This window comes from Giraffa tippelskirchi, chromosome 8 (assembly GCF_054371585.1).
Source record: "Giraffa tippelskirchi isolate mGirTip1 chromosome 8, T2T-mGirTip1v1.2.pri, whole genome shotgun sequence".
NCBI lineage: Eukaryota > Metazoa > Chordata > Mammalia > Artiodactyla > Giraffidae > Giraffa > Giraffa tippelskirchi.
The window spans coordinates 15,821,316-15,840,871 of NC_137282.1; the positions used below are offsets into that span (position 1 = coordinate 15,821,316).

The 19,556-nt window shown below is 42.2% G+C and overlaps 2 long non-coding RNA genes and 1 pseudogene across 2 annotated transcripts in view; 2 read left to right on the forward strand and 1 right to left on the reverse strand.

The window, feature by feature from the left end:
- The first annotated feature begins 3,648 nt into the window (after nucleotides 1-3,648).
- On the forward strand, nucleotides 3,649-9,017 carry LOC145518672 (uncharacterized). The gene is made up of 3 exons (XR_014063110.1): nucleotides 3,649-4,324; nucleotides 4,441-5,771; nucleotides 7,655-9,017. It is a non-coding gene; the product is annotated as an uncharacterized LOC145518672 (long non-coding RNA).
- A 4,170-nt stretch (nucleotides 9,018-13,187) lies between these two features.
- LOC145518668 (calpain small subunit 1-like) lies at nucleotides 13,188-14,068 on the reverse strand (annotated as a pseudogene).
- Nucleotide 14,069: 1 nt separating this feature from the next.
- The window catches only part of LOC145518669 (uncharacterized), a 207,369-nt gene continuing 201,882 nt past the window's right edge, over nucleotides 14,070-19,556 (forward strand). The window contains exon 1 of the long non-coding RNA XR_014063107.1: nucleotides 14,070-14,401. This is a non-coding gene — a long non-coding RNA (uncharacterized LOC145518669). The remainder of the gene's footprint in view (nucleotides 14,402-19,556) is intronic.

The following is a 19,556-nucleotide window of genomic DNA, read 5'->3' on the forward strand; positions in this document are numbered from 1 at the left end:
ATGCATCATGACCAAGCAAGATTTATCCCTGGGATTAAAGGCTGTTTCAACCTATGAAAGTCAATTAATTACAATGTACCACATTAACAGAATAAAGCATTCAAATCACATGATCATGACAATAGAGGCAGAAAACATATTTGACAAAATTCAGCACCCTTTCATAAAAGAATTGCTCAACAAACAAGGAAGAAATCACCTCAACATAAAAAAGACCATATATGAAAAGCCCACAGCTAACGTACTCTGCAGTAAAAGACAGAGTTTTTTCTCCAAGATCAAGAAGGCAAGGATGTCCACTCTCACCACTTCTATTTAACTTAGTACTGAAAGGCCTAAGTAGAGCAATTAGGCAAAAAAACAAAGAAGGAAGAAAGTAAACAGCATGATCTTATATATATAGAAAACCCCAAAGGCTCCACAAGAAAGAAACTTTCAAAAGTAATAAATGAATTCATTAGAGTTACAGGATCCAAAATCAACACACAAAAATCAGTTGTGTACACTAACAATGAAAACAATCGCATTTGCAATAGTGAAACCTAATATAAGGCCACCTGATGTGAAAAGCCAATTCACTGGAAAAGACCCTGATGCTGGGAAGAAGAGGGCGGCAGAGGACAGGGTGGTTAGGCAGCATCACTGGCTCAATGGACATGAATCTGAGCAAACAGCAGGGGATAGTGAAGGATAGAGGAGCCTGGAGGGCTGCAATCCATGTGGTTGCAAAGAGTTGGACACGACTTAGCCACTGAACCACAGGAACAATATTACTTAAAGACTTCAGGTTTTCTTTTTTTTTTGGTGGATGTTCTAGGATTTCAAATATACATCCTTAAGTCATCAGAAGCTGCTTTCAAATATTATGCAACTTCATATACTGTGCAATAACTTATCAGAAGCTGCTTTCAAATATTATGCAACTTCATATACTGTGCAATAACTTATAATAGTATACTTTCATTTCCTCCCTCAAATCTTTGCACTGTCTTTGTTCTACACATCACTTCTATACATGTTATAAACTCCACCATACATAATACATTGTTACTGTTTTTGCTTTAGACAATTATGTTTTAAAACTGTTAAAAATAAGGAAATGTGCCTTTTATATTTATCTTTCTTTTTACCATATTGGAATATCCTGACATGTTTGTGTGAATCCAGATTTCCACCTGGCATCTCATTCCTTCAAACTAGAAAGCTTCCTTAAACATCCCTGGTGGTGCAAGTATTTTGGCAGTGAATTCTCTAAGCTTTTGTTTGTCTGGAGAACTCTTTATTTCACCTTCATTTTCAAAAGATATTTTCATTGGGTAGAGAATTTGGGTTGCCAGGGTTTTTTTTAAAGACTTGGAAGATGTCACGTTACTGTTTTGCATGGTTTCTGAAGAGAATTTTGCTGATATTCTTCCTTTATATGTATGTTTCTTTTCACTCTAGCTACCTTCAAGATTTTTTTCTTTATCCTTGATTTTCAGCATTTTTACTATGATATGTTCAGGGACTTGGGGGAAGTGTTTACTTACTCCTTTTTTTTAATTCTCGGCAGTGGCTTCCCAGATGGCTCAATGATAAAGAATCTGCCTGCCAGTGCAGGAGCTACGGGAGACGCAGGTTCGATCTCTGGGTCTGGAAGATCCACTGGGGGAGGAAATGGCACCCCTCTCCAGTATTCTTGCCTGGGAAATCCCATGGACAGAGGAGCCTGGAGGGCTACAGTCCACAGGGTTGCAAAGAGTCAGACATGACTGAGTGAAGGAGCAGACACGTACACATTCTCTGGAATGCTTGGATCCATTTGATTTCTGTCACTAAGTTTGGAAAATTCTGTGAATTGATTTGGGCTGCATGTGACAGAGAACCCCAAGTTACAGTGAATTGAAACAAAGTAGAAGTTTGTTTCTCTTTCATAAAAAGAGTCAGAACAGTAGGCAGTCCAAAACTTTTATGGCCTGGGTCAACATCAAGGACCAAATTATTCTTATCGTTTTGTTTTACAACATTTTTATGGTGCCTTAGGATCTAACGTGGGGCTTCCCTCATAGCTCAATCAGTAAAGAGTCTCCCTGCAATGCAGGAGACCTGGGTTTGATTCCTGGGTCGGGAAGATCCCCTGGAGAAGGAAATGGCAACCCTCTCCAGTATTCTTGCCTGGAGAATCCCATGGACAGAGAAGCCTGGCAGGCTCATCTATGGGGTTGAAAGAGTTGGACATGACTGAGCTACTAAGCACACAGTGTCTAACATGGGTGCCTGAGCCTCAGTCACTATTTTAGCATTCAGCCAGCAGGAAAACAAATTGGGTAAGGGAGAAGAATGTACCCCTCCCTTTGAAGACTCTTAAGAAACTTCTTGGAAGTCCTATCTGATAATTCTTCTTATGGCTAGAACTTAATCAAGTTGCCCACACTGGACACAAGAAGACTGGGAAATATACTTTTTTATTCTGAATGGCCATCTAACTAGCTAAAACTCATGAGGTCTCTGACTAAGAAAATAATAAGGACTATAGAGTAAGGGGGGAGGGTAGCAGTCTTTTGCACAGCTCTGTGTAAAAACCGTCTCTATAGCCTTTAAAGACTGCAAGTAACTGGTGTTTCAAATACCTATTGCTATGTAACAACCACTCCAAAACTTAGTGGTTTTAAATAATAATATGTTCTTATTTCTCATCATTCTATGCTTGACTGGGCTCATCAGTTCAGTTGCTCAGTCACGTCCAACTCTTTGTGACCTCATGTACTGCAGCACGCCAGGCTTCCCTGTCCATCACCAACTCCCGGAGCTTGCTCAAACTCATGTCCATCAAGTTGGTGATGCCATCCAACCATCTCATCCTCTGTTATCCCCTTCTCCTCCTGCCTTCAATCTTTCCCAGCATCAGGATCTTTTCCAATGAGTCAGCTCTTTGAATCAGGTGGCCAAAGTATTGGAGTTTTAGTTTCAGCGTCAATCCTTCCAATGAATATTCAGGACTGAATTCCTTTAGGATGGACTGGCTGGATCTCCTTGCAGTTGAAGGGACTCTCAAGAGTCTTCTCCAACACCGCAGTTCAAAAGCATCAATTCTTCGGTGTTCAGCTTTCTTTATAGTCCAAATCTCACATCCATACTTGACTACTGGAAAAATCATAGCTTTGACTAGATGGACCTTTGTTGGCAAAGCAATGTCTCTGCTTTTTAATACGCTGTCTAGGTTGGTCACAGCTTTTCTTCCAAGAAGCAAGCTATGCTCAGTTGGATGGTTTTTCTAATCTACACAGTGTCTGCTGAGATCATGCATGAGGCTGATTTCGGAGGAGAGCTTGGCCAGCAATGTATGACAGCCTTGCTCACAGGTCTGGGGTCCTGGTAGGGAAGACTGGACTATCCAGAAGGCTGCAATGCCTCCCTCGTTCTCCATCAGGAGAGCCAGGTCTCTCTATGTGGTGATCGAAGGCTCTCAGAAGCCAGGTATAAGATGCCAGGTCTCTGAAAGCCTAGATTCAGAACTGTCATGATGGTAGTTCTATTGTATTCTATTGGCCAAAGTAAGTCACAAGGTTATCCTAGATATAAGACTAGGAGAAAGAGATCTCACCTTTGTATGGGAGGTGAGGCACATGTACAGAATGAGAGGAGGAATTGCTAGTGGCATCTTTGGCCGTTTCCCAGGTGGCACAGGGGTAAAGAATCCGCCTGCCAATGCAGGAGGCACAGGAGATGCAGGTTCGACCCCTGGGTTGGGAAGATCCCTTGGAGAAGGAAATGGCAAAACGCTCCAGTGTTCTTGCCTGGGAGATCCCATGGGTAGAGGACCCTGGCGGGCTACAGTCCATGGGGTCACAAGAGTTGCTTGAGCGACTGAGCAGAAGCACACATACGAGTCTTTGGCTGCAGTCAGATCACAGCTTAGAGATTCTCCGTAGGCTAGGAGTCTGCTGAAGTTGTCTGTATTTAGGGTGAAAGGAAGAAGTGAGGAAACTCACAGGTGGTTGTGTTTCGTATATAATAGTCCGATTCACCAGCTTCCTCTGATACCACTGCCAGAATCCCAGCAGACAAGACCTTGGAAGAACACATAGAAGTACCCATAATGGGACTTCCTGGTGGTCCAGTGGTTAAGACTCCATGCTTCCACTGCAGGAGGTGTGGGTTCAGTCCCTGGTTAGGGAACTAAGACCTGGCATGCCGAGTGGCACGGTCAAAAAAATAGAGGAAAAAAAAAAAAAAAGAAGAACCCATAATTTCTGCACAGAGCAGTTCCTAAAGTGACAAAATTCCTCTCACACAGAGTTGTCAGCAGTGCAAACCGGTATAAGCTTCCCTGATAGCTCAGTTGGTAAAGAATCTGCCTGCAATGCAGGAGACCCCAGTTTACTTCCTGGGTTGGGAAGATCCCCTGGAGAAAGGATAGGCTACCCACTCCAGTATTCTTGGGCTTTCCTTGTGGCTCAGCTGGTAAAGAATCTGCCTGCAATGCGGGAGGCCTGGGTTTGATCCCTGGGTTGGGAAGATCTCCTGGAGAAGGGAAAGGCTACCCACTCCAGTATTCTGGCCTGGAGAATTCCCTGGACTGTATAGTCCGTGGGGTTGCAAAGAGTTGGACACGACGACTTGCATGCTAATGTGTGTCTTTATTTTATTTTTTAAGATTTCTTTTGATGTAGACCAGTTTTTAAAAGGCTTTACTGAATTTGTTACAATATTGCTTCTGTTTTATGTTTTGGGTTTTTTTTGGCTGTGAGGCATGTGGGATCTTAACTCCCCACCAGGGATGGAACCAGCACCCCCTGCATTGGAAGGTGAAGTATTAACCCTTGGACCACCCGGGAATTCAGTCTAAAGTGTGTCTTTAAAATATGTGTCCCTTTGACCTAGTAATGCCATTTTTAAAGACTCTATCATAAGCACATAGTTTATCAAATGTGAACAAAAATGTGTAGTTCAGTGTTTTGTATACAGATAAGAAATTGGAAATAATTGAATATTTATTAGAAAAGGGAGATTTATCTAGAGGGATATAGAATACACTGTAGTTTTGAAGGGTAATAAAGTGTGAAAGATCTTCACCATACATGAAGCGGTAAAAGTGGCCTAAAGAGAAGATAAAGTTAGACATGTATAAATTAGATATAATTTCCTTTTTTGCAAAATTGTACACTAGAAAATGTCTAGAAGGATACATGTTAACAATGGTCATATCATGGTTTCTACTTCTTTTTCTCAGTTGTATTTTCTAAAAAATTTTTTACAATAAATAAGCATTGTTAATGACTAAAATTACATACAACATTTAATACTAAAGCAGTTGCACAGTACTCACTTGGCTTGGTTTGTGTTTTCCAAATATAACCATGTAAGTGAGGTTTATGTGAGTTCTCCTTGTTCTTCCCAAGGAACAGAGAATTATATTCAAGCATTCCCTTTCTGGATATAATTGTAATTTTTGAGCCTTGCCATCTGTGTGGGGCTTCTTGTGTCTCTCCTTACTGGTTCAGCCTTTCAGCTACACTTTGGAATAATTACAACAGAACTAACCTTGAAGTTATCACCTCTGATAGCAAAAGAAGGCAAGATCCTGGGAATCTGGATTTTTTTTTTTTTTTGCCGTGAAGCCTGTGGGATCTTAGTTCCCTGGACAGGGAACCCACACCCCCTGCATCGGAAGGCAATGTGTTAACTGCTGGACCACTTGGGAAGTCCCGATCTTAATTTTTCTTACGGTAGAAGCATATTCTTTTTAAAATTCCACATCTCCTTTATACTTTTTCATAGGTTGTGGGTAGGTTCCACAGGGGATCCTGGGTACTACGTCCTGGGGAACCATCGGGGTCTCCATCTTGAAACATCCATGGCTCCATCTGGTCCTTATTCAGAAGGACCACTGTTACTGACAGTGAGGCCTCTCCAGATCTGGGGGCTCTCTTAGCTACTCCTGCATCCCTCAGAAGTGGATTTAAAATTATCCCACTCTTCACAAACGTCCCTTGGGCTCCGTAGGAAACCAGGTGGGACTGCAGAAGAGCCTTTACCACCTATTTCTATTCAAGTACTCCTGCACCCTCTTGCAGTAGGGGGCGCTCTGAGGCCTTGTCTTAGGAACCCTACCCTGGACGGTCCATGGAGAGCAGACGGTCCACGGGGAGCAGCCGGCTCACTGTCTCCTGGATTCCTCAGATGTTGCTACAGTTTCTACTATTTCTATTTTCCTCTCCCCTTCATTTCTGACATGATGAAAGGCTCTGTCTCAATGGATATGTAACCTGTTTACCTGATTTCTTTGATGTTTTTATTCTCCCACTTTAGGGGAAAAGTTGCTCTGTGTTCTACCAAATCCTTGAAACTCAAAAGCCAAGATTTAGAAGACAATGATAAGGTTTCACCATTACGTGAGGGGTTTGTGATAGGATTCTTTTTTGTAATCTTTACCAAGCTATGGTGGCATCCTTTTACTATATTGAGATGTCTACTGCTATCAAGAATGGGCATTGTATTTTATCAATTGCTTTCTAAGTATCTATTGAGATAACCATGTATTTTTCCTATATACCTTCTAAAGTAGTAAATCACATTAATAGATAAGTATATATTCAGTCTTCTGTATTTCTGAAGGAAGGTCTCCTTTGTCATGAATTATCAGCTTTTTAATTTGCTGGTGGCTTATTGAAAGGGTCACTGAGATTCTGAAAACCTATGATTGAATTTGAGCTTTTTGTAGGTGCCTGACTCTGATCAAGTCACTTAATTTTCATTAACTTTAGTTCCCTCAAGGGTAATACGAGTACATTCCATTTTGTTCACAAAGTAGCTGTTAGGATTAGATGATATAAGATTCTTATTTAATAAAAAGGTTGCATAAATATCATTTATTATCTAAGGTATTGAAGAGAACTGAGTGCTTATACTTATACTCCCCAGTTGGGAAGCATGAGCTATGTAGCATACCACTAATGAGAGTGAACTAGTGCATTGAATTACCGCTTTGTGCAACTCCCCTTTTTCCTGGTGGCATTGGCTCCATCCCCCAAATGGATGAGGAGCCCAAGGCACACAAGATGATATTTAATCTTCACCAAGACTGCTTCGATGTTAGAAATGCCATCATGGCCTTGTCTGAGAGTTCCAGGATACCAACCAATAGTTCTTGGTTTGTAGCTGGAGCTACTTCTTCAAGAATAAAGGCTTTATTTTGATGGGTAGAAAGAAAATGGCCCATGGGATGATATTTTGAAGGTTGACCACTAGATGGCATTATGAACCTATCAGAATTGGTTTAATGAGGCATTTATTCACCAGTTAAATACTAATTAGTTAAAGTTATTAGTAAAGGGAAGTTAGTGATAATAATAGCACCATCTTTGAGAAAGCTGTTTGTACCGATTGTTTTGAAGGTCAGCTAAAGGTAGCAGTAACACACGGCTATCTAGGGACACTGTTGTTTAGCTCCACTTCAAAGTAATTACCTCTATCAGGAAAATTATTATATTATAGCAAATAGAATGGATATACTCTTAGAAACAGAAAGTCAGTGAGAAATTCTATCAAAAAAAACTAAACATATTTTTCATTCTCCATTGAATTGCCTTCGTGAGATAAATGAATTCTAAAAAGGGTTTAGATAAGTATATCAACAACAAGATTAAACTTGGCTTTAAAAGGGAGTGGGTAGGATGACAACGTGGAAATAACTTTAGGTTTAACTCAGAGAGGGCTGCTTTTTCTGTTGTCTCTTTGGGGTTCCTTTGGGCAATGGAAGACTTAGATGGATGGAATTTTATGTAGTAATAAATAACAAATGTTATGATGATAGTTTTTAATTCTTATTTTAACTCATATTAAATGTTATGATAGGAAGCAACTGGATGTAAGGCTAGGCCTTCTTTGTTGGGGACACTGATAGTAGCATTAACTTACCCTAAACAAATGCTGGCTTTTCTGTTTTTATTTTTGTGTTGTTTTTTCTTTCGGCAGCATCTCAGTTCCCGACCCCCTGCACTGGTAGCCTGGAGTCTTAAGCAGTGGACTTCCAGGGAATAAACCTCTGGTTTATTCTTCTGCTTTCCTGTAATCTCATTTATCCCCTCCATGCATCTCTACTTCCTCCAGTATACCTTTACAGGTTTCCCTTGCTATCAAAAAGTAGAGTGTTTCAATGGAACCTTTCACAAGCCACAGCGGTGTAAAGCAAAGAAGCAATTATCTTAGGACATGTCTTGCTAACGGAAGCACAAAATACATGGAGATAAAGCACAGATGCTCAAACACACAGTTCAAAGGCATGGCGGCTGGGTGCTGAGCGTGGTTGTGGGGAAGAAGCTTGGTAGGGCCACCCTCCTTGTTCCGGGCGCCCCTCTGCCTCTACAATGCAAAACAAACGCCGAACACTTGTTTTGCTTTTTGCCTTTTATGGTCAAAGCAAAAATCTCCTTCAGATTTCTTTCCATTAGAGAAAGTTAGTACTCATGCAGGTCTTCTGTAAAAGCAGAGTGGCTTAGAGTGAACTTTTGAAAATCAGGGTATACCTGCGCTGACTCTCATAGTATTTTAAAGAATATAACAAGTTTCTCTCTCTCTTCAAAAAAAAAAATTTGCTTATTTATTTAGTTAGTTATTTTTTTGGCTGCGCTAGGTCCTTGTAGCTGTGAGGGCTTTTCTCTAGTTATGATGAGTAGGGGCACCTCTCTAGCTGTGGTACGGAGGCGTCTCTTGTGGCGCATGGGCTCCAGGCACATTAGTTGCAGCGCTTGGGTTCGGTAGTTGCAGCTCCCGGGCTTTAGAGCACAGGCTCAATAGTTGTGGCACACAGGATTAGTTGCTCCATGGCTTGTGGGATCTTCCTGGACCAGGGATGAAACTGTGTCTCCTGCATTGGCAGGTACATTCTTTACCACTGAGCCCCCTGGGAAGCCCTACACTGATCTCTCTTGAATTTCTTGAGAAAGAAGGAACTACCATCAGCTATAAGCACAGCTCCTAACTTGTGCTCAGTCCTACTCCAAATGTTCTTGTGTGCGTGCTAAATCACTTCAGTCATGTCCAACTCTTTGCGACCCCATGGACTGTAGCCCGCCAGGCTCCTCTGTCTATGGGATTCTCCAGGCAGGAATACTGGAGCGGGTTGCCCTGCCCTCTTCCAGGGGATCCTCCTGACCCAGGGATCAAACCTGTGTCTCTTAAGTCTCCTGCATTGGCAGGCAGGTTCTTTACCACTATGGCCACCTGGGAATGTTCTTATTAGCATATGTTTGTGATGATGCCTGTTAGGGATCTTTTTACAACTATGAAATAACAGACCTGTCATCAACAATTTCATAATTTATATATATGGACATGCTTGATAAAGAAAAGACCACTTTCTAATGGCCAGGAGGTCTGAGGAAAGAAGAAAAAAAAGAAGAAATATCCCAAAGATGTAGTACATAGCAATTCATTATCTAGAGCTGCGATCCCACAGAAAAGTTCATACATGTCAAGGATCCTAAGAAAATTTGTTTACAGTTTTCCTGGGTCAAATTTTTGGCTTCGAACTTTATTTCACAATTTTGAGGAATTCTGTCTTCACAGTTTTTCAGTAAATGGTCAGCATTTAAGTCATGCCACTCTTCTGAAATCAACCAAAGCTCAAGTAGAATATTCTCAGTCAAGCGTTGTCATGCTGACTAAGGGCAGGGGTGAGGGAAGGTGGGAGAGGATTCGGGCCATCACAGAAGGCACGTGAACAACAACAACTTCATTCTAGGGCTGGAGAGTTCTCCAAGTCCAGGAGCCAGAGTTCCTAACCAATGGGAGAGATGGGAGCTTGAACTGCCCCCTTATGTCAGTGGGAGAAAAATGTTTGGAATGTTATTTGCATACCTCTGACCTCAATTCAATACAACATGCCCGGGCAGGTAGAATCCACTCCCCTGGAGGTCGAAGTCTCAAGGGTATACTTTTACCATTTCATGAGAGATATTCTTATCATGGGATAATATTCTCATCTACATAAGGTGAGACTATAAGTTAATGTGATTCATTTAACAAGAACACGTATAACAAATGTATGCTCTGTCCCACTCAACTCTTTCTTACACACTCTTCTGTGTAAAAGAATGACTAAAATGCATTTATCTTTCTCATCAAAAGAAATCAGATTATTTATATTATAAGCCTCCCTCTCTCCACCAAGTCAATGTCAGTCTCCCGTTTTATCCTAACACAAAGAGCATTCAGGAGCAAGAGTGAAGAGGCCCCTGGACGGAGGTACCCTGGAAAGAATGCTGAAATGTGAGACCCAGTACCACCTTTGCCTTGGAGCAACTTTGTGCCTTTGGGCAAATCAGGTGACCTCTTTAGGCTCCGGCTTCCTGGTCTGTAGGATGTGGAGCTGAACCAAAGAGTTTCTCATGCGGTGGGTTTCTACCCACTGTGCACAGTAGAGTCACCGAGAGTCTTTGAAGGAGATGAGTTCCTTGAAATAAATAACGGTGTTTTAAACCCAGAGCTTACCACAAGGCATGACATGTAGTAAGGTTGCCAAAGTAGCAAATAAACACAGGATGTTCAGTGAAATTTGGATTTCAGATAAATGATGAATACATTTTTAACATGAGCATGTCCCAGATACTTCTTTGACAACTCCACAGATAACAGGAAGTCCAAGTTTGTATCTGGAATGAATTTACATCATCAAGCCTCTACAGGGGGAAATTTAGATGAAGAAGGTAAAGAGGTAGGAGGTGTGTATTTCCATAGATTTTCAGTTATACCACATGAGGAGTCCCTTTCTCTCTCTCTTTTTTTTTCTTCCCCTCAAGCTTAACAGCCTTGACTGGAGTACTTTTTAAACCTTTGACAAGAACTATTATATCAATTGGAGTGCTTTAGTCTGTGAGTAAAGTATTTTGCTTAGTCACTGAATTGTGTCTGACTCTTTGTGATCCCATGGACTGTAGCTCTCCAGGCTCCTGTGTCCATGGAATTCTCCAGGCAAGAATACTGGAATGGGTGGCCATTCTCTTCTCCAGGGAATCTTTACAACCCAGGGATCGAATCTGGGTCTCCTGCATTGAAGGCAGATTCTTAACCACTGGAGCACCAGGGAAGTCCAGGTATTGTTCTTTTAAAGGCCTTTATACATTAAACCCTGACTCAAAACAAAGACACATCTATGTTGGTCCTAACACAACCCTTTAAAAATGTTCTCCTTTAGTCAGAATGATTACAACATCAAAAGTTCATGATCACTTTCCTCTTTGCTCAGAAAACAATTTTTTTTAACTTGAAGAAACCTTTTTCTTTTTCCCATTATTCACTTCAATCTTTTATGCCAAGCATATGGCACAATATCCCATGGAGTATATGCACAGCAGACTTAGAAGAGCTGGCAGAATCCTCTTTTCAGAGGGGGGTTTCTTTCAGCTGGAATCCATCCAAATATACTTTCATTTTTAAGTAGGTTATTAGAAGCAAGGTAAAACAGATAATAATTTTCTTTTGATGCCTGATACTGCCCAAGATTCTTAAAGTGCTCTGCACTCTGGTTTTAACCCCACATCACTTTGATCAGGCGGAGCAGGCCAACGTGCATGTTTTAAGTGTGGGCAATATTTAACTAGTCTCGAGACCTGGGTTTGGCCCTGATTTTTCACACCGTGTTATATGCTTTTGTTCACCATGTAAATGGGGTGTGTAACTGGGGTAAATTCTTTCACAGTGCTCCTAAAGCACACATATTAAAGTGTATTTTCCCAAAGCTTACATAAAATTCCAAGTGGTGTACACAGTAAGTTTTAAATGCTACATATGGAGAAAAGAGAAGAGTAAGAAAATTAGTATTTAACGAATAGCTTTGCTATTCCAGACATGATGCTAAATGTCTGACATCTTTGAATTTATAAAATCTTGCAAACTACTTTTGGGGGTTTTTTATAGGCTATTGATTCATCCAAGGTTATCCAATCTAATGAACATCAGACATGGAATGAGAATGATTGCCAAAGACGACTCCTGCAAAGGAAGCGATGTGGGGTTTCTGCAAACATACACTTGATAAGGGAGTTTTTCTTAGTCTGTATCTTTGCTTGTTTGTTCAAATAGAGTCTCTCTTTAGGGTAGAATTGCAGAGAAGCCTTTAAATCCAAAACAGCACTCTCCTGATCACAAGCAGGATATCCAAGCAGAGATCATTTCTTCAGGAAGACGTGTACATTTTCTCCTGCCCACTGGTAAGGGTAGTCAGAGTCTCTGAAATTCCCTGCATTACACATTCCAAGCACAGCAAATCAATCATTAATTATTTTCAGGAAGAGTGTTCAAAGTTCTCTTCCTTCTTTAGGTGATATGACAGAACTGTGAAGAACAAAACAAAAACCCTGGGTATGTAGTATTGGATTGGTCAAAAAGTTTATTCTGGTTTCTCCATAACATCTTACTGAAAAACCCAAACGAACTTTTTGGCCAACCTGACACTTAGGCAGCATCTGATCCAGTGTCTCCTTTGTAACAGATCCTTTAATTTCAACACAGCTTCATCATTTCCTGAGGGCAAAGAAGGGGAAGAAGATGGATTTTTGTAACGAGTAAACTGCTATTGAACTTTCTTGACCTAATTATGTAAATCTGAATCGTAGCTCAAAATAACACAGGTTTAGAATCTTGAGCTGTATGTGAATTCTTCAAAAAAGGCTTGGAGGTATGCATAAGAGTTTATAGCGACAACATGAGAAAAGTTTGAACTTTTTTTTTTTCTTTTTTTTTGGAGACAGCAGCAACTGGGGTGCATATATTTCCTCCTGGGCCTGGCAGGCTGGGAGCGGAACACAGACAAAGGGACTGAGACACGTGGGCCTGTGATGGCCTGGATTTCGCCTCCCAGGTGGTAATGAAACGGATGTGTAAGGACTGAAGTGATCTTCCCAGAACTGATAGAAGGGCCCCTGTGGTGTGGAAGCAACCCAAGTGTTCAGCATGTCACAGGTGCAGGAGAGGGGGTGCAGTGGGTGTGAGATGGGGTGTGCTGGGGTGGGGTGACCCTGGGGGCACTGCCTGTTGAAGCACATTGGGCCCTGGCTGTTAACTGGAGAAGCTGGGTGCCAGCGGCTAGGAGAATGGAAAGGCTCCTGCAGGTGTGTCTGCAGACAGGACCAGCCCTGCGTGAAATGGGAAGAGTCCAAGGTAACTCCCATAGGAAGGCGATGAGGGGGCAGGTCTCGGGCTCCAGTTCAGGAATACATGGACAGCTGCAGTCCCTCCTGCATGTCCACCTGGATTTGGCCAGTGCTATCTCTGTCAAGAGTTCTGAAGGCTCGGAAAACTGACCAGCCGGACCAGAGAGCTGATGAAGCTGTCAACACCCACGTTTCCTCCCTCATCTGGGTGGCTTCGGACGATACTGTCGTGGAGAGGCTCATTCAAGTAGAGCCCTGATGCCTCAAAGGTCCCTGGGGAGTTCCCCGCTGCCCACGGTCCCTGAACCATCAACGGTCAAACTGTATATTTCCTGCCGCCTCTGAATGTCGTTCCAGAAGTACTGCTGCAGCTGCTGCTGCTGCTAAGTCGCTTCAGTCGTGTCCGACTCTGTGCGACCCCACAGACGGCAGCCCACTAGGCTCTCCCGTCCCTGGGATTCTCCAGGCCAGAACACTGGAGTGGGTTGCCATTTCCTGCTCCAATGCATGAAAGTGAAAAGTGAAAGTGAAGTCGCTCAGTCATGTCCGGCCCTTAGCGACCCCATGGACTGCAGCCCACCAGGCTCCTCTGTCCATGGGATTTTCCAGGCAAGAGTACTGGAGTGGGTTCCATAAGTACTAGAATTCCGCAAAGTCCAGCTTGCTGATCGTGACACTATCGATCACGGCGACGAGGCTGTGACAGGTGTCAATGCTCAAACCATCAGTCTTCAGATCAGGTTGTTGGGTTATGACTTGGTTGAGAAGGTCTGAGAGTTCTGTGGCAGTGAGTGCCCTGTGTCTACAGTCAGCTAGGCAAAGAGCCTCGGGAACTGCCGGACCATCTGGCCTGGAGGTTGGAGTGAGGCGTGCAGGGGGCGGGGTCTGGTTTGTACTGCGCAAGCGCCTCCCGGTCCTGCGCCAATGACCCCGCCCAGGATGTGCGTGGGGTGTCCCGCCACCACCACCGCCACCGAGGCTGGCGCTGCTGCCACGCTCCCCCGACCTCCGTCTCCTCCCAGTTCCACCCAGGTTCCACCTTCTCCCTTGCCTCTGCCTCCCCGTCACCTCCGCCCACCCCCGACCCGCTTCTCACCAGCACCGTGGCTGTGAGTCAAGATAACCGCACGCTCACCATCGGCTGGTCCAATCACCTCTGCATCATCCCCAGGTGTTGGACTTTGGAGGAAGGCCGCTTGAGAAATCTCTAAAGAAAATTAAGCAACAAACTCCGGTTATCTCCAGCAAAAAGAAGAAAGAATTTAAAGGTAAAAAATATTTGCTGCTTGAAGTTTTCTTTTACAAGGCATGTGGGTTTTCATCTTTCTGTTTCCCAATAACTTAGACATAATAAGTGTTTAATTTGCTGCTTTAGGGTAGAAATTTCCTAGATTCAACAGTGATTTGTTCAACAATAACTTCAACAACTTTGTGGTAAATGCCAGACATGGATATAGGGGGCAGACTAGAACTATAAACTGGGATAATAGAAGCTGTCACTGCATAGAAGAACCAAAATTCAAGAAAAAAGATGGGAATAAATTCTAAGGGATTTATTCTTTAGTGTGACCCATGAATATCAGGTCATCCGTATACTACTGTCCCACCCACGTATTAGATAACTGAACAGAAGAGGCCCAAGGTCCTTGAAATTTCTCCATTTTTTTGCACATTTAACAATGTGCAAAGAACCTGTGAGAAACGTGTTTTTGAATAGAGTTAATAATAACGGAATATTACAAAGTGTGATGTTGGTCCTTTAAAATGGTTTGAGTCAAAGATCATCTGCTAGCATATGGATTTCAGTTTTGCTACCCTAAAGAGATGGCTTCAGATTACAGTATTTAAAAATTTTAGTTTACTCTCTGAACTCTAATTTAATATTAACTTTCACTTAGAGAAATGTCTTGAAATCTAACCTGAGCCAAAGGAAAACTTTCGCTGACAATACCTTTTGCCTGGGAACGATTCTTTGCCACTCCCAGTGTTCCTGTCTTGATCCTTCTGATGTCTATTACTATTTTATTTTTGAGTTCGGTGGGAGGGGAAGTCTCAAAGTGTGATCCATTCTTCCTAGAGAACCTCAGCATCACCTCGAATTGCAGACAGAAACCCTCAGCATCACCTAGAATTTCAGACAAGACAGGCGTACGGCAGACTTGCCTCAGTGTCAGTCTAACTCAGACCGGAGAGGTCCTTCTCTGATTGGGGACAGAGATCATTAAAAGTGTATAAGAGCTAGGCTTGCACCCTAATTCATGAAGGAATCACCTTTGCTTACACACCCAAAAGAAGAGGGTCCCTGATGGCTCAGGAAACCAATAAGAAACCTGACCCTGAAAATAGTAAACACATGGATTACAACTGAACATGATATTGCCCCAATATTCAGGAAACTGATGAAAGATTTTCAGTTTTAATCCTAGTGTCCGTCTCCTGAAGACACATAGCGTCTCAAATAATACAGGCCACATCCCTGATTTTTTTAAAATGAACTTGTAGCCAAACAGCTGGTAAACAGGTTTTCTTGAATGCATTCAATATCTTATTGTCTTTCCAAAGATTCCCTTTGATCATTCATTTCTCTGCTAGTCTAACTTCTTATCACCGATTTCTTCTACGGGTGTAAGGCTCATATTCCTTGTTCCCACAATATTATGCAAGTCTGTAATAACCCTAAAATGAAAACCATAATGCACAACGTGCTATTACAATAAAGACTTTTGAATTATAGTCATAAAAAGACTAATTTGGTCTCTCTCTAATTTAAAACAAGACCCTAATACATTTTAAGGATTCGAGAAAAGAGGCATTGCTATTTGACTCATTCTCCCTGACCAGTCTTTGAGTTGTTAGTCTTGAGTCTGTTTCCTATATGTTTTCTAACCAAAATATATCCTACTAAATCTGAGAAGCAACCATCCTAGGTTAAGATTCTGATTCATGTTTCTCTCTTTTCCTTTCCAGTGTTTCTCTCTGATCGTCCCTGATTTCCCATAGCATTTAATACTCATATAATGCAAAGAGCTCACCATGTTCCCTAATGGATTCGTACGTGTACATATGGTCCATATCTTGAATCAGGTTTTAATTTCATATAGCTGTGCACTCAGCTGCTGGTTTCTACTGCTTCCAGAAACCTTGCCAGACCATCTGCAGACCTCTAATTATACTTCTGACCAGAGGGCAACTGGCAGGAATTAAGTGTTATCATCGTAGTCAACCGAGTTTCACGATTCCAAAGCCCTAACTCAGAAGCGGTACCAACTGGCCTTCAGAAAGAGACAGAGGTTAGCAAGGCCCCTACTTCAGCTGCTGTCCTGCACTCATGCTCCTCTGAGTCAGCAAATATTGTTGACGCTTAAGAGGAGCCAAACTCATTTGAAGAGCAATTTCAGCAGCTGGGGAGACAGCTTCAAGTTCAAGTCCCAGTGACCCTGGCAACCACTTCCAGCTTTTTTACTGGAATTCCAAAGGACCATGCAGTAGAAATAAGGGCAAAATTAGAATACATTTTAGCTATTGTAAATCCTCTATAGAAAAATGTGCAAGCTATGCCTATTCTTAAAAATAAAGTTTTATTAGACCACAGCCAAAAAAAAAACACAAAAAAACAGCAGAGCTCAGACCCTGTACAAATATCAGTCATCAGCTGGTCAGAACAATAGGGCTGGATATGTGAACAATAACAAAGATTTTCGAGATGCTGACATACCTTCTTGGAATCAGGAGGAATAATTGTGACTGGCTTTGAGATCACAGCAAATCATAGGATGAGGCTAACTAAATGCAGCTTTAAGGAATCCCCACCAGAAGAAAAGACCCGCTAGACTGAAGGAAGCAAGCTAGTTCAGCAGACCTTCTGTGTAGGAGGTGACCTGAACGTGAGGGAGTGCAGGATCCCTGTGAAAGCCTTGCAGACCAGGGTTGATTCAGCTGATCTGAAAATGGTTGTCCCCTTTCTCCTCAATAATCCACCCCAAAGTGGCATGACTTACGTATAATCAGTTAACTCCTACAATTTTTTTTTTTTTTTTTGGTTGCATGGTATGTGGGGTCTTAGATCTCCAACCAGGAATTGAATTCATGCCCCTTGTTTTGGAAGCAGGAAAATTTAACCACTGGACCACCAGAGAAGTCCCTATTCCTACAGTTCTTTATTTGTGCCCTTCTAGCCATTTAGTTATCACATCCAATTCCATCACTTGCTTCCTTGTCTGGTGCTGCTGCTGCTAAGTCGGGTCAGTCGTGTCCGACTCTGTGCGACCCCATAGATGGCAGCCCACCAGGCTCCCCCATCCCTGGGATTCTCCAGGCAAGAATATTGGAGTGGATTGCCATTTCCTTCTCCATTGCATGAAAATGAAGTCACTCAGTCGTGTCCGACTCTTCGCGACCCCATGGACTGCAGCCTACCAGGCTCCTCCATCCCTGGGATTCTCCAGGCAAGAGTACTGGAATGGGGTACCATTGCCTTCTCCCTTCCTTGTCTAACTCCCTGCATAAAGGGATGTTTTGGGGGACAGGACACGCATACACATATGCTGTTGTGTTTGTTGTTTCAGGGGAGCCTAAAGCTGTTGTGTTAGTCAGAAGGGAACTTCATGCTTTTATTTTGTGAGTGGATTGGTAGATAAGAGTGAAATGTGGGTTATGCATGACAGGAAGAAAAGGAAAATTGGCAACCAATGGATCCCTCGTTATATGACACTGGCAAGTGATCTGGTGCTATTTGGCAAGTTCGAGTTCAAATTGCAAAGACAGGTGGTTTTATGTAGAGATGTAGGTATATGTAAAGACAGAGTATTGGACCAGCCTTCATTTTTGTTTGAAAATTAACTTTATTGAGATGTCATTTATATGCAATGTAATGCATTCATTTAAAATGCATAACTCGGACTTCCCTGGCAATCCCAGCTTCCAGTGCAGACGGTGCAGGTTTGGTCCCTGGTCACTGAACTGAGATCACACGTGCTGCACGGTGCGGCCAAAAAAAACACTCAGTGTGTACACATGTGGAACTACTGCCGCAACCGTGAGAGAGAATATTTTTGCCACCCTCTAAAATTTCTTCTTGCCTCTTTTCTGTCCCTCCCTTGTTCAACCCTTGGTCCCAATCAAAACAGAGCTGCTTTCTTGCCACAACTTTTTTTGCATTTTCTAGATTTTTATAAAAATGGAATCATTCTCTTATGTTTGGCGTTTGCACTCAATGATGTTGACATTCATTCGTTTTGTGGATATTAGCAGTGTGTCTGTTTTTACTGTTGTATAATATTCCACAACTTTTAGTTTATCTATAACCTGCCTGTGAACATCTGGATGGGTTTCAGTTTTTGATTTTTGTGCATAAAGCTGCTTTTTGGTGTGATTGTGTGCAAAACTGTTACAAACGTTTGTATACAAGTCATTGTGCGCTCATACATTTTCACTTCTTTTGTGTACTTGGGAGGGGAACATCTGGGTCATACGTTTCATTTTTTCAGAAATTACCAAAAAGTTTTTTCTGAGTGATTGAGCCATATAACTTTCCCACAAGGGATGAATGAGAATTCCAGTTGCTCAACACCCTCACCTCCATTTGGTTTCATCCTTTGTTTTAATTATAGCCATTCTGATGGGTGCATGGTGGAATTTCACGGTAGTTTTAATTTCCATTTCCCTGGTGATTTAATGTAGTTTACATCTTTTCATGCAACTTGTATCCTGTCATTAGTGAAGTATCTGTTCAATTCTTTCACTCATTTTTTTAATTGAATTGTTTGCCTTCTTACTATGGACTTATTAGTGTTCTTGAAATTGTCCAGTTACAAGTCCTTTGTTGAATATATGCTTCAAAAACATTTTTCACATTCTCTGACTTGTCTTTTCATTTTCTTTCGAAGACTCCAATTTTTATTTTGATAAATTCTGACTTGGTGGTATTTTCTTTTATGCCTCATGGTTTTTGTATCCTATTTAATAAATCTTTACAAAACCCAAGTCAGTAAAATTTCTCCATTGTTTTCTTCTAGAAGTTTTGTATAGTACTGAAAGGTACATGCAGAGCTTCCCTGGTGGCATGCATGCTCAGTCACTTCAGTCATGTCCGACTCATTGCCACCCTATGGACTCTAGCCCACAGGCTCCTCTGTCCGTGGGGATTCTTTAAGCAAGAATACTGGTGTGGGTTGCCATGCCCTCCTCCAGGGGATCTTCCCAACCTAGGAATTGAACCCATGGCTCTTAAGTCTCCTGCATTGGCAGGTGGGGTCTTTACCACTAACATCACCTGGGAAGCCCTTCCCTGGTGGCTCAGATGGTAAAGAATCTCAGATGCAGAAGACCTGGGTTCGATCCCTGGATCAGGAAGATCCCCTGGAGAAGAAAATGGCAACTCACTCCACTATTCCTGCCTGGAAAATTCCATGGCCAGAGGAGCCT